General features: G+C 40.9%; 1 long non-coding RNA gene across 1 annotated transcript; it reads right to left on the bottom strand.

Moving 5' to 3' along the window:
* Positions 1-8,741: 8,741 nt before the first annotated feature.
* On the bottom strand, positions 8,742-10,276 carry LOC140582376 (uncharacterized). The gene is made up of 2 exons (XR_011985317.1): positions 9,837-10,276; positions 8,742-9,240 (listed from the first exon to the last, which is right to left on the bottom strand). It is a non-coding gene; the product is annotated as an uncharacterized lncRNA (long non-coding RNA).
* Positions 10,277-12,941: the final 2,665 nt, after the last annotated feature.

Genomic DNA, 12,941 nt, shown 5'->3' with positions numbered 1-12,941 from the left:
AAAAACAAAAAACTGGAATGGTGTTTTAAAAGGTTCTGAATATAATCTAGGCTATACTGCAGCTGGGGCACTGCAGCGTGCAGTGTGCAGAGTGCAGTGTGCAGAGTGCAGTGTGCTGTCCATGGTGTAGAAGTCCTACAGTGTAATACATTCACCTTGGTTTTCCTGTGCCTATATCCACACAACACATTAGAAGCTAAAGATGTGCAAAAGTTTTCTACGAGCCTGGTCTTTAGCTAGACAGGGAAGTAGCTACACTTAAGACAGACCTACTAAACCTGGTAAACTGGCTGATTAAAATGTGTTTTAGCAGGGAAATCAGCAAAGTGTGTTGGATTCTGGCCTTCCAGGATGGGAACTGGGGAACCGTTATTTACTGGGAAAGGGGGAGAAGGTTTATGAAATCCATGTTGATCACTGTCAGTACTGGTTACAGTGAGCAGCTGACTGGAGACCTTCTAACACAATGTCCAACTTTCACAAACCCAGGGCAATCCTGATCAGCAGAAGGTCTTCCCCTTCGATATTCATGCACCCTCTTCAGATTCGTAAGACGCGGGTGGTTCATCACACTTATTCGAAGACGACGAATGGATCTGCTGTTGTCGGCAGTGGGAACCTACGAGAAATGACTCACGAGATAGATGCGTGGCTTTTCCATTACCTGATTCCAATATGATGAATCCCCGCAGGGGGCCTGACAGATGTCAAGGGATAAAGTAGGTTTTACCACTTATATATCCCTCAATTCAAATATATTACCCCACGGCAAGCAGCCAAAATGGCTCCCGATCCTGATATGAGCGTTCGGAAAGTGGTAAATAATGAACAAGGTGTGAGGAAAGTGTGAGGAAAGATTGTTTTGATGCTGCGGAGAATAATGAATAAAATGTTTCTGGGATGCTGATTTATGGACGTAAGGGAAAAATGACTTTCGCTTTTCTAAGTTCTGAATGCTTTTACTCACAAGTTGGGTCTCACCTATAATAACGTAAGTATATCCGAAACGCTTTGTATTTTTATACGTTAATGGATCTTGGCCTCAAAACTCACGATAATTCACAGGCTATAACCTTGTACAGAATGTAACTTTGAAATGGCCCTTTTCATTGAAGGAATGCAATTTTTTCACCCTTAATGAATTTGTGTAATTATCATCAGTTTGACTAAAATGACCACTGCTCTGACAAGCCAAGAATGTAATCTACAGAATTAAAAAAGAAAATAATACCATATCCTTTTACAGCATGAATTATCCTCTAGCATGAATTATTTCAAAGGGAAATTATATAAACTATTGAAATACCAAAATAAACCAGAGTGTAAAGAAGCAAGTAAATTATTAAATTGTTAAAGGAGATCTACTTGTGGAAAACACTACAACTTCTCATACACCTACACACTTTTAAAAAGGAATTTAAAAACCATCTCCGAAAGAAAATATTTAAATAAAACAATAAAAGATCAGGCAGAGTATTACATTAATCCAGCCTAAAATAGGACACATGGTAAGACAATGTGGCGTGATTCCATGTAAAATACAAGGTCTTCTCTAAAGTTACACCCTATAATATTTGTTGCAATATAATTTCATCCAGTAACAACTCGGATATCTAGAATAAATTCCCTGTTGAATCAGACCTACTGGCAAAGACTACAAAACACTACCACTCTCTTCAGAATTCTTTATTTGCATAAAGATCCTTGATAATTAAAAAAAATACTTGTGGAAAGTAAGAATTGCTCTGAAATATATTAAAGTTCAAACCTGGCTAATGCTTTAAGGAACGTGCATGTTTACTCATGCTCTGTCATGTTAGTACTATTTCCAGTACTCTTTTGGCTTTGCACGACTCGGATTAGAGTCCATCCGACTGTCTATGTGCTTTCCATACCTATCGCATTGAGCATCATCAAGGTTCAACACTCTGAAAAAGCGGGTGCAAGTTATCACACACATACAGTCTAATACTAATTCATGTTCAGTGCAAACATCACACACAGAGAGCATGATAAAGGAACACACCAGGAGTGGGAATTCCCCAAGGTTAGGGTTCTACCCAAAAGCATAGCTCCAGGTTGAAATCAATGCATTTAATCAATGCATAATCTTCAAAAATATATCATTGTCCTTGGATAAAATATTATTATATTGCTTGGGAGAATAAACTCACCCAAACAGGCTTATAACACCATCTTTTCATATAGCTAGATATTTCACTAGTGGAATTAAGGTTAAGTTCTCCTCTAAAACATACAATGTTTTCTGGGATATTTTTTGGACTTGACAATTTTCACTTAATTCCTTTGAATTTGTACCTTTTTATGGGTCACTGTTAAAATGACGCCATTTTAGAAACCAGTTTTGTGACAGTGTCCCCCCTCCCCAGGCCCCGTGTTTCCTGCAATAAGCTCCTGGCTGTCGGTCATCCTGCACTGGATGAGTAATTATGAGAAATAGATTACTGGATGCCCACTTTCTCATCGGATGCAATCTAATTATTATGATAGTTACATATCTGTCTCCATAATCATACCACTATTCTTCCCATTTTATCGTAAGAATTCAGAAACAAAAAAGAACAGAATGTTTCCAAGTGTGTAAATCCACAATCTGATCGTTTCCAGATTTAAACTGAACCGGTGAGGAAGATCACAGCAGTTGTATACGGAATGGGTGACAGACTGTGTGCGTATAGTTTGCAGAAGTGGAGATTTTAGGTCCAGAGAGTACAAATCCAGACCAAGATTTTGTTCCAACCATCTAGTTGAGCACTCTGTGACTGTGACTCTTTATACTCAACTGGTTGGTTGAAACAAAATCTCGGTTTGGATTTGTACTTTCTGGACCTGAAATCTCCATCTTGTATAGTTTGTGTGAATTAGGCTATATATATCAATATATAAAGTAGAGGACCAACCTATACAGGAAAATTGCTCTTTATTTTTATTTTCATCGAAAGTCTTCTGCATAAACATTCTACAAGCTCCACAGGGAATTAGGTATCGGTTCCCATCAATCCGCACTTTGGGTACCGTCTTGCACATTCAGGGTTAAAAAGGCAAAATATATTCAGATCCATAGTGAGTTTCACAGCAACAACCAATTCTAATTTCCACAAGAGACGAGTCTCAAAAACACTTTGCGATGACAGCCAACAAAAAAAAGTACCTTCAAAATAACAGAAAGAAAAACAGGGATTACAGCTGCACTTACGGTAGCCAAAACGAAGACATGTACAGTAGCTAAGCATTAATACTATTCATATTGTTCAAAGTCACAAGGTGAACTGTAGGTAGATGCAGGCCTGCTATTGAGGACCTAGAAGTGATGTTCTAATGCCAACTCAGAAGTGATTTATGTGTCTATGCATCTGTTATGCAGCATTATAACATAATTGGACTGCCAGGACAGTGAAACATGAGTCCAACCGGATGCATAAACGGGGCAATTCCTCTCCGTATGTAACAGAGGGACCGTACCAGTGAGGCGGCCAAAAACTAATGGGATGCCCAGGTACAGGAATTGATATTTTGCAAACCTCTTAGGACCCTGAAAGGTATCAGAGCATGAACACCGATAGCAACTGGCAGAAGTGGAGCAAGATAATGGAACAGATCAGGTACCAATATATTTCCAACTCGAAGTCGCAGTGGGAACCATTATTTCTGCCGGTGAGAAAGATAACCAAGTTAAAAATAAGGAGATGGCCCTTCCAGAATTATTTAATTAAGTTGGCTTTCCGGTAAGCTGCAAAGCACCTATAGATTGGAACTTTGTTGTTGTATTATCTCCAGAGTCTGCAGCTATGTGGCTTTTACAGCCACTTGTGTGTGTGATTTTATCAGTTATTTGATGAGGTAACACAAAAGATTTAAAAAACTAATTACAGTTCTCTGGGTCTGTAGCTCAGAGGGACAGCAAGACTCTACCAGCTGTTGAAAAACAGAGCTTGCTTTCTACAAATTTGGCAGAGGACCTTTCGAACTTCAAAAAAGTACCAAACATACAGTACTTCAATGTGCTGGTTTTTCGCTGGCATAGAAACTGATACTGCTGCTGAATGACATCACAACGTGAGGCAGGGTATTTTGCACTAAATTCGAAAAATGACTGCAGTGTCTTAAAGAACTGCACAATGTCTGATATTAATACCAACTTCGGATGTTATGCACAAGCAATTTTCACATTGCAAGGTCAGCTGGGTTGAAATCAGCCTCTCATACTTTCATACCGTCTGGACATTATAGCGCATCTGGTTTTAAGTTTCACTAAAACATTTCTACTTTGTCATAGAAAACAAAACTTAGCAAGTACTGCAATTTCAATGATTATTCCTTTTCAAGATTACCTACTATCATGCTTTTAAAAAGTCAGTTTAAAATGTACCTCCACTGCTTTTGCATGAGCTCTGCATACGCACTGAGCCAATCATAATCATTTTCATCCTCGCTGTTTAAATCACTCAAAGATGTGCTTGTGAGAAATTTACTTTGAATTCTGTTTCTGCTTTATAATTATTTATAATTATCCAACAAAATGAGATAGAAATATTCATTTTTCCCCCCCAATATCGTGTAGCTTGAGCATATTATAGCAAATACTTTAAAAAAATTTCTGTCATGCCATCCAAATCTTCTTCTGGCTCTTCCGACTAGATTGCAATTAAAGTTTGGGTCTCTCCATTTATCGTTGGTTTTTGAGTACATAACTTTTTTCAGAGGCAGGCTATTTGCATGACTGAACGACAATGAACATGTTTGCAAGTCCTGCCCCAAAGTACCAGATCAAATCAGGCCGGGTCAGATCGGGGGGGGGGGGGGGGGGTATGTACTGCTGCAAAGCGTTGCCACACCCATCACACAAACGAAACAGAGTCACCCAGCGTGACTCAAACATACATGCGGAGTTGACTAGCCTAAGTGCCCAGGTACAAGGGCAATACTTAACACTGGTATTATAACCATAGAACAAACCAGGAAGCACTTATCACATAACACCTGCATGTTCGGAATCAGCAACAGTACCACAACAAACTGTGAAACAAAGCGATTTCAGCCAGCATAACGCTGCCTGTACATCTCACTTCTTTGTCAATTATCAGTCTCAGTGGATCTCAACTTATTGACTAGATCTTGAAATAAAAAATGTATTGATCTATTTCTAAATGGGCCAACTAAGGTTGCTACATACTTTCCAACTTGACTGGCTTGTAAACACACGTTTATTTTGGCCACATTGCCCAGCCCTAGTCTCAAGTGCAGAAAGCTGATTCAGCTATAACTCAGTTGCGTAAGACAGCATAGTTTCGCTATTTCAGGGCACCGCTTTTCATTAAGAGACATGCCTTTAAGGCCAGTTTCACAGAGGTGACTGTGAATGGTGGTTGTGTGAACTTCTCTCCAAGAAACCAGCTTGTTTTGAAGATTTCCAACCGACAAACCATCTGCCTCAAAGTGCATAGGGGTAAAGAACGACTCCTGTCCACTTCCCGGCAGTTTATTACATTTCCTTGTAATTGACCAGTGGAATGACAATCGTTTAGTTTTATATGGCTTTCTTGTTGTTCGTCTGAAATGCAGAGATTTCTATGCCTTTGACTGCTGGCCTTAGTGAGGTTCCCCACCTTCCAGCAGCTACAAGCTGACTATACGATCTTATTTCTACAGCCCTGAGACACTAAAATAAAATCAATGGAGGCCCAAACCTTCTAGTGAATGCCAGCATAAATAAATAATCGCAATATGGATTTGAATTAGTTTGATTTTATATGAATAGTTTGGGGTTTGAATAATTGTGAACCAGGACATTCTTCTGCGAGTCCTTGAGCAAGGCCCTTAACCCCCAGCTCCCTGGGCGCTGCTATGGGTGGCTGCCCTTCACGGACAACTTACTCTGCAAAGGGCAAGTTGAGGGAGGCGTAAAAAGAATTTCCCCAAGGGGACAATAGAGGATCGATTATTATTACTATTAAAATGGGAGAAAAAAAAACTTGTCCAATTTCTGATAAATGATTGTTGAGAAAATGTATAAAATTGTCTTTATTATATAAAATACCGTTTATAAATTTTGAATAAAGACAAGACCCGACCCCCCCAGCAACTATGACCAGGTTAAACGATTATCGGAAGGAGAGATAGACAGATGGATGAAATAATTTTGCATTTTTTTTTAGCTTCTGCACTTGTATAATACATACAGTTATCTTCAGTCATGGGGTAAACAAAACGTGACAATGTTGTGTTAATTAGCTGGGTTTCCGTTTCCTGCACTTTGAAAAATTCATCCACTTCAGCCATACAGTATAAATATCCCCCCGTCTTCCTGACTTGTGCGATTCGGCCGTTTAAATAACACAAAGCCAGCAAACAGAAGGCCTGCTGATCGGTCAGACCTGTCAAAATCCGGTAACCAAAACACATTTTACTGCTGGCTAGCACCATTAAAACAGTATTTCCCCCTGACAATTAATCTGAGCTACCCATCACTGTGCTACAACACGGCCAGAACTCACTCAGTCTCTCTCAGTTGCAAAGGCTGTATCTACAAAAAGATGAATTTCTTGATTAGCTGGAAAACTTGCCGGCTTAAATTTTCATTTACATTCAGCCCAGACAACCTTAAAGCCGACAAGTTATCCAGCTAAGCAAGAAATCCTGCTTTCTGAAACAGGCCCCAGTTCTAGCCAGCATTGTTATTCATTGTTAGCAACAGTAGCTAGCGACAACACATTACGCAGTATTTTACACATACAAACATTATAGCAACAAGTCCCCAGATAGCGGTTGGACATTACTGAGTGTATGACCAATTTAATGAAACACAAATAAGTGCTAATAGACAGTGTATAACTACGGCTTTAACTTCTGTCGGTAAAGGGCGCAGCCATCTTGAATTCTGCGGTTGGGGTTGCAGAGGTTCCTCTGACCTTCTGAGCCAGAATTCTCACTTCAGGGGGGGTTCCAGTTGAAACTTCCCACTAGGAACTCAAAATGTCCAACTTCCGAGTCCAAATGGAACGCAGCATAATACCACAGGTTCTTGTTACAATCAGCTGCAGTCTCCAAGACCCTTCCGACTGGGAGACAACCACTGTAACCAGCTTACAGGCACTGTTCCCTATTCCCTAACTTATCTACCGTGCGCTGAATTGCTGATTAACCACAGTTCTGTTCTTCAGAGCGTCTACAAATGAAACTCGCTGGAGCTTTATTTTGAATATTACAGCATTACACTTGGTTTATTTGTTTACTGACTGGATTACATTTGAATTTATCTGTGTGTCACTTACTAAAAGGAATGCAATACTCAACATGATGTTGATTATTAAACTGGATTTTCTGTAAGCTGGCCAACACAGAAGTTTCCTACCACCACGTGTGGAACTTGCATGTTCTCCCCGTGTCGCTGCGGAGTTTCCTCTTAGCTCTCCAGCTTCCTTACAGCCCTAAAACACACTAAGTTGAATTGTTTGCAAGTTTGAATGCTGGGGGAGCGCTGTGTTGGGTTGGCACCCCATCATGGGTTACTCCCTGCCTCTTCCAGAAGAGGGTTTGGACCCCGTGACTCTTAAAGGACAAGCGGGTATGGAAAATGAATGGAAGTTACGCATGCAGTGACAGGTACAACCTGTGCCAAATTCTTTAGACTTTGTGCTTTAATGTTGATTCAAATTAAGGAGTGTTTCTATAACAGAAGAGATTAATGTCTAACAAAGCAACAAATTAATGCATGCAATACCATAACAAATGACATCCATTTGCAACAAACACTAAATCTGAATACCAAACAGTTCTGCTTTTTTTTTTTTTTTAACTGTGCATCAAAACAAATAGAGTTCTAGATTTTTCTGCATTGAGCTTGAGACATGTCATGTGAAACTCATTGCAGTTTCAGATTCATCAGCAGCTACCATGTATTTCTGTGTGAGTCACTCTCACCAATAACTGCAAGCAGTGTTCATCGGAACAGCCTTTCCACTTTGGAGAATATAATTTCCGGTTTGATTCCCCAAGTCTGTCAAGTGTGACCTCACTGTGGGACAAGGTCTGCACAGCATCTGCCCTGATTTCATTCCCGCAAGTCAGTTCGCAAGCCATGCGTCAGCCATTTGTTGCACAAGAGCGCCACCTATGTTCTCATAGTGGAATATTCTTTATTATGTGAATTCAGGAATTTGTATTTGGAGATGTACTTGCACTGCCATTATCAAACAGCTTTTAAAACAGGCTAGATAATTACATTTTTCATGACGGAGATTACAATTGCATTTTATTATTTTGCAAACATACCAAAGTACCAGGGCAGTTCTTCGAGCATTAATTAAGGCATTTAACAAGCTTGTATTTATGTTAGTTTACACAACAGCAGAAAGGGGCAAGCAAGGGAATTATAGAACTGTCTACAATGCAATATAAATATGGACACCCATTAAATGCACAATGCAAATGATGCGAAAGTTGCATGCTAAGACAGGCTAGGCCTGCTGCTGAAATATCCAGACATAAGCCAGGAAAAACTTTAGCAAATCCCAAGGGTTAATAAAAATATATAAAAAAACACACAATGGCATTTTCCTGAAATGTTACTCATTATGTATCAAAGTACTGAGCACTGGCTGCTAAAATATCAGCAGGATGAAGATGCGTTTGTGTCCTAATTAAAACACACATACAGAACACTGTCAGAGACAGCTGCAAATCCTGAGATCAGACACTGGAGAAATGAAATGTTTACGGGATCAGAAAATGGACGTTATTTACAATATACACCTATGACATTTAGACAAAACTACAGACTAAAAGCTGAACGTAAAACTGAAAATCCAATTTCTATAATATTAAAGTTCTACTTACGATATTCAAACCTAAAGCAAGGTGCATTTGCACAGCCCATAAATATTAACAATTCATTAACATGCAACATTTAAATTATTGTACGATTATTCTGGTTTCAGTTACTAAATATAAGCTGGTGAATAAATGCATATCTGGCTACATATATACGTATATATGCGAACATACACACACGGTACCAGTCCAAAGCTTGGACACTACTTGCCAAGGAGACTGGAGTGTCACGTCACATGACCCAGTCACCTGACCCAAACACAGTAGAAATGGTTTTGGAGTTTGACCAGACAGTGAAGGGCAAAAAAAAAGCAGCCAATGAGTGCTCAGCATATGTGGGACCTCCTTCAGGAAGGCTGGAACAGCATCCCAGGAGGCCATCTCATGAACCTGACATAGAGGAGACAGCAGGGTCAGCCAGTGCCTGGGGCAATTGGGGTTAAGGGCCTTGCTCTGGGACCCACAGTTGGATCATTCTACCAACCATGGGATTTGAACCCCACCCCCTGCTGTCAAATATATTTTTTTAGTTTAATACTTTTTTGGTCTGTGAATAAATCCATTAATTTTATAGTTTTGATGTATTTTTAATGATTCTGAAATGTTTTTTTTTTTTTAACTGTTCTCTACATTATATGGGTTGGTGTGTCCAAACTCTTGAATGTTACATTATTAAACACACGTACACACACATACAGACCTGTACTCATATTTTTGTGGGGACCGTCCATTCATTTCTATGGGCATAACCCAAATCCCAACAATGACAACCTTAACCCCTACCCAGCCCTGCCCTATAACCATAAGTAACAAAATACAACACTTTTGACATTTTCAGTTTTTTGATTGCAGTCACAGATTTTTATAAAATTTTATTCCTCTCGTAGAGACCGAAGGAATGGTCCCCACAATGTAATGTATATCTGTCCCCCGCCCACACACACAGTTTCACAATCTGGTGTTGTGTTGAAATGCAATGCACTAACCCAGATATTCGCTAATCGAGCCACAGAGACTTGTTGGGAAGCGTCTGGCGTCGTCAGCTAGATGGCACATTTGTCTGACTGCCATACAGCCATCGAAGCGTGGGCGTCTTCAACAACAATCTCGATTGCTGTCAGTTAGCGTCTGGCCACAAGGTCTGGCTGACCTGCTCTTCGGCACCGACTAACGGCCGACAGCCATTAGCCCCGGGAAACGGACAGACGGGGACGCGGCGAGCGGTTCATTGTTCGCCAACGGCGGCTGTGAAGCCCCGCAGCTGCCGAAGACCGTCTCAAAAGAGGGAAAGATGAAGGACGCGGTTTCCCCTACGGTCCCGGCGTTAGTATTCAAGCTGTGAAATGCATCCCCTGCGCAGGTGCACGGAATTATGGGAAAGACCGCAGGTGAAACAGCAGCTTGGTTTTGGTTCCACCTGCTTATTCCCTCCTGGAGACACATTTAAAAATTCCGATTACTGGCACCAGTCCCAGAACAAAAAAATAAATAATTTAAAAAGACATAAATGTATTACGCTGATAATTTCTTAATATACAGATGAGCAAATAGATTCTTGAAGACATTAAAAATATATATCTCATGCTTTGCATAATAGACACGGGGTTTATTTTCTGTACACTGTAAAGCATTTTAAAAAGTAGGTTTGCCCCACAGACACAAACCTGAAACTAAACGATCCAGTTACCCCCTCCCCAGGTCAGCATCCACTGCAGGGCAGGATTTTTTATTTTATTTTTTTTTTAATCCGCACAGTGCTTATTGTGGCTAAGTCTGGGCTGGCTGAGCTTCCACTATGCCAGGTATGGATGACCTGCCAAAATCCACGTTACACTGCCAAGAGGCAGACGAATGCACTGGCTGAAACAGCAGAGCGCGGTTTCAGGAGGCAACAAAAAGGAGCACAGTGTGAAACAAGTGCTAGCGATGCTAACAGCACGGGTAATAAATCGGTCACTGGCGTCATAGAAGGGGGAATAAGGAGATTTATCGGTCAGGTGACTCATAAATCAAGGACAAAAGGCAGCAGCCCCCCGACACGGAGGGTCATTCTGTTCCAGAACGTAATGCAGTGTTTGTATTAAACAGCGTGGCGCCTTGTTCTAAATAGCCTCCTCGTGATCATTTAAAAAATATTAGCGTATTGATGCAAATAGGGAATGAGGAGCTTGTTGTTGTTTTGTGTTTTTTAACAGCTGACTAATATGAATTATCAGGGCAGAGAAACTAGAAACGCAGGGAAGATCTCACAAAAACAGACACAGGGTCTGTAAGTGATGTTTTACGTACGTGCACGGCCATACGTAACAAAATTTACTGGCAATGCTGAAGTAGTAAAAAAGAAACCGTGAATTGAAATCATAGCAACATATGTCACTTTTTCTTTCTATTTTGTTGTTTTGTTTACAGGAAGAAATTAGAGTTGAAACCAGACAGACCAAATTTAACTGGCAAACCTGATGGCCAACGGTAGCACTTAGCAAGTAGCAGTGGTGTTAAGTTCCCATACCGAGATTGAGAAAAGACTCAAATTTATCTTAAGAACTTGCCAAACAACCGCACCTCAGGGACAACTGTTAAAAATGTTTTGTGAAAGGTGTCAGAAGTTTAAGACGAAAATAAAAACAACTTGATATAGAAGGTTCTATTACTTTAACAGCCAGCAACATCACACATATTTTATTCACACCTGAATTGCATGGTGTACTGTATAAAAAAATACGAGGCCAGTTCTCCAGCCCCACAATGCTCCCGTTTGCAGATATTGTTCGTTTCCCCTTTGCACACCCAGGTTTTGTTACCACCTGCCAACACAGGGTCACAGTGACCTGGTCCTTATCCCAGGAGGTTATTAAACTTGGGGGGTATTCTACGAAGCAGGATTTCTCAAGTTAGAAGTCATGATTGTCCAATAAGAGTGCTCCTTACCTAAACTCTTATTGGATGACCGTGAATTCTAGCTCAACTTAACCCAGCTACCTGAGATATCCTGCTTTGTGGAGCATCCCCCTAGGCAAATCCATCCATTTTTCCATAACCACTTCTATTCTGGATCAACCCCTCGACGACACGGGAGAACATGCCAACTCCACACACAAGGAGCTACGGCAGAGATCCAATCCCTGGTCCCTGAGGTGGGAGACAACGGTGCTAACCACTGCATCGCCCCCTAGACAAGGCGTTCAGAGCAATTTCTTATGTTCAGTGGCGGCCTGGCAAAAAAGGAGAAGAAGAAAAACAAAGGGTCCAAAAATAAGAGGTTAACAGTCTAAAACACGCATGTACATGTACTAACAAACAGAATGTGCTTGTACAAGATTTACCTCACATGCTCACCAATTTTCATTATGTACAACTAGCTAGGTAACACCGGTTGAGCGGGATCAGGGCATTCGGTTTCAAACTAAACAGAGTTGTGTATTTCGAGTCAGTAACCACTGGCGGTTCTTTACCATCAGACCAAACCACTCCCAGCCAAATCTAGTGTGAGCACATCGATTACAGGAACCTTGACTTCCATTGAAATGTTTTGCAGCTGAAGGCGCAACGTTTGACAGCAAGAAAGAGGGAAATTATTGTGATGGAAGCATCCAATTATCTAGGGGCGGCCTGCTCGGGTCCTGGGGCTCTCATTTTCATATGAATGGTCCGCGGCCTTGGTTTCTCAACGTCAGAAATTTATACCTTTTCCTATGCGCTTTAGCCAATTCAAGGCTGTGAAGGAACAAGTTGCACGAGGCTGCCATTCAGGCGTCTCCCGGGACCATATGCAGGGAAAGCTGCCCACTGGGCTATGATGCCATAGTGAGGTAAGAGGTGAAAGCGACAACTTGCAAAATTGGATACATATACATACTGTAGATATTGGGATAAAAATGTTTTGGCCGTATTCCAGCTTCAGGGAGATCATGGAAACCCCATTACACCCATGTATTATATAAATGCACACACACTGCGATTGATGGATCAGGACCTGATACAGGGTGATACTCAGCCTTATGTCCTGTGCTGCCTTAGAGCACCAGACCTCTTCCGACAAGAATAAAAGTGGCAGTTATATAATATTCAGAGGTGGACAGTTCAGGTCCAGA

The sequence above is a fragment of the Paramormyrops kingsleyae genome, chromosome 24 (genome assembly GCF_048594095.1).
Source record: "Paramormyrops kingsleyae isolate MSU_618 chromosome 24, PKINGS_0.4, whole genome shotgun sequence".
Taxonomy (NCBI): Eukaryota; Metazoa; Chordata; class Actinopteri; order Osteoglossiformes; family Mormyridae; genus Paramormyrops; species Paramormyrops kingsleyae.
The sequence above is the reverse complement of the archived record's forward strand: the minus strand, read 5'-3'. Positions and strand labels throughout refer to the sequence as shown.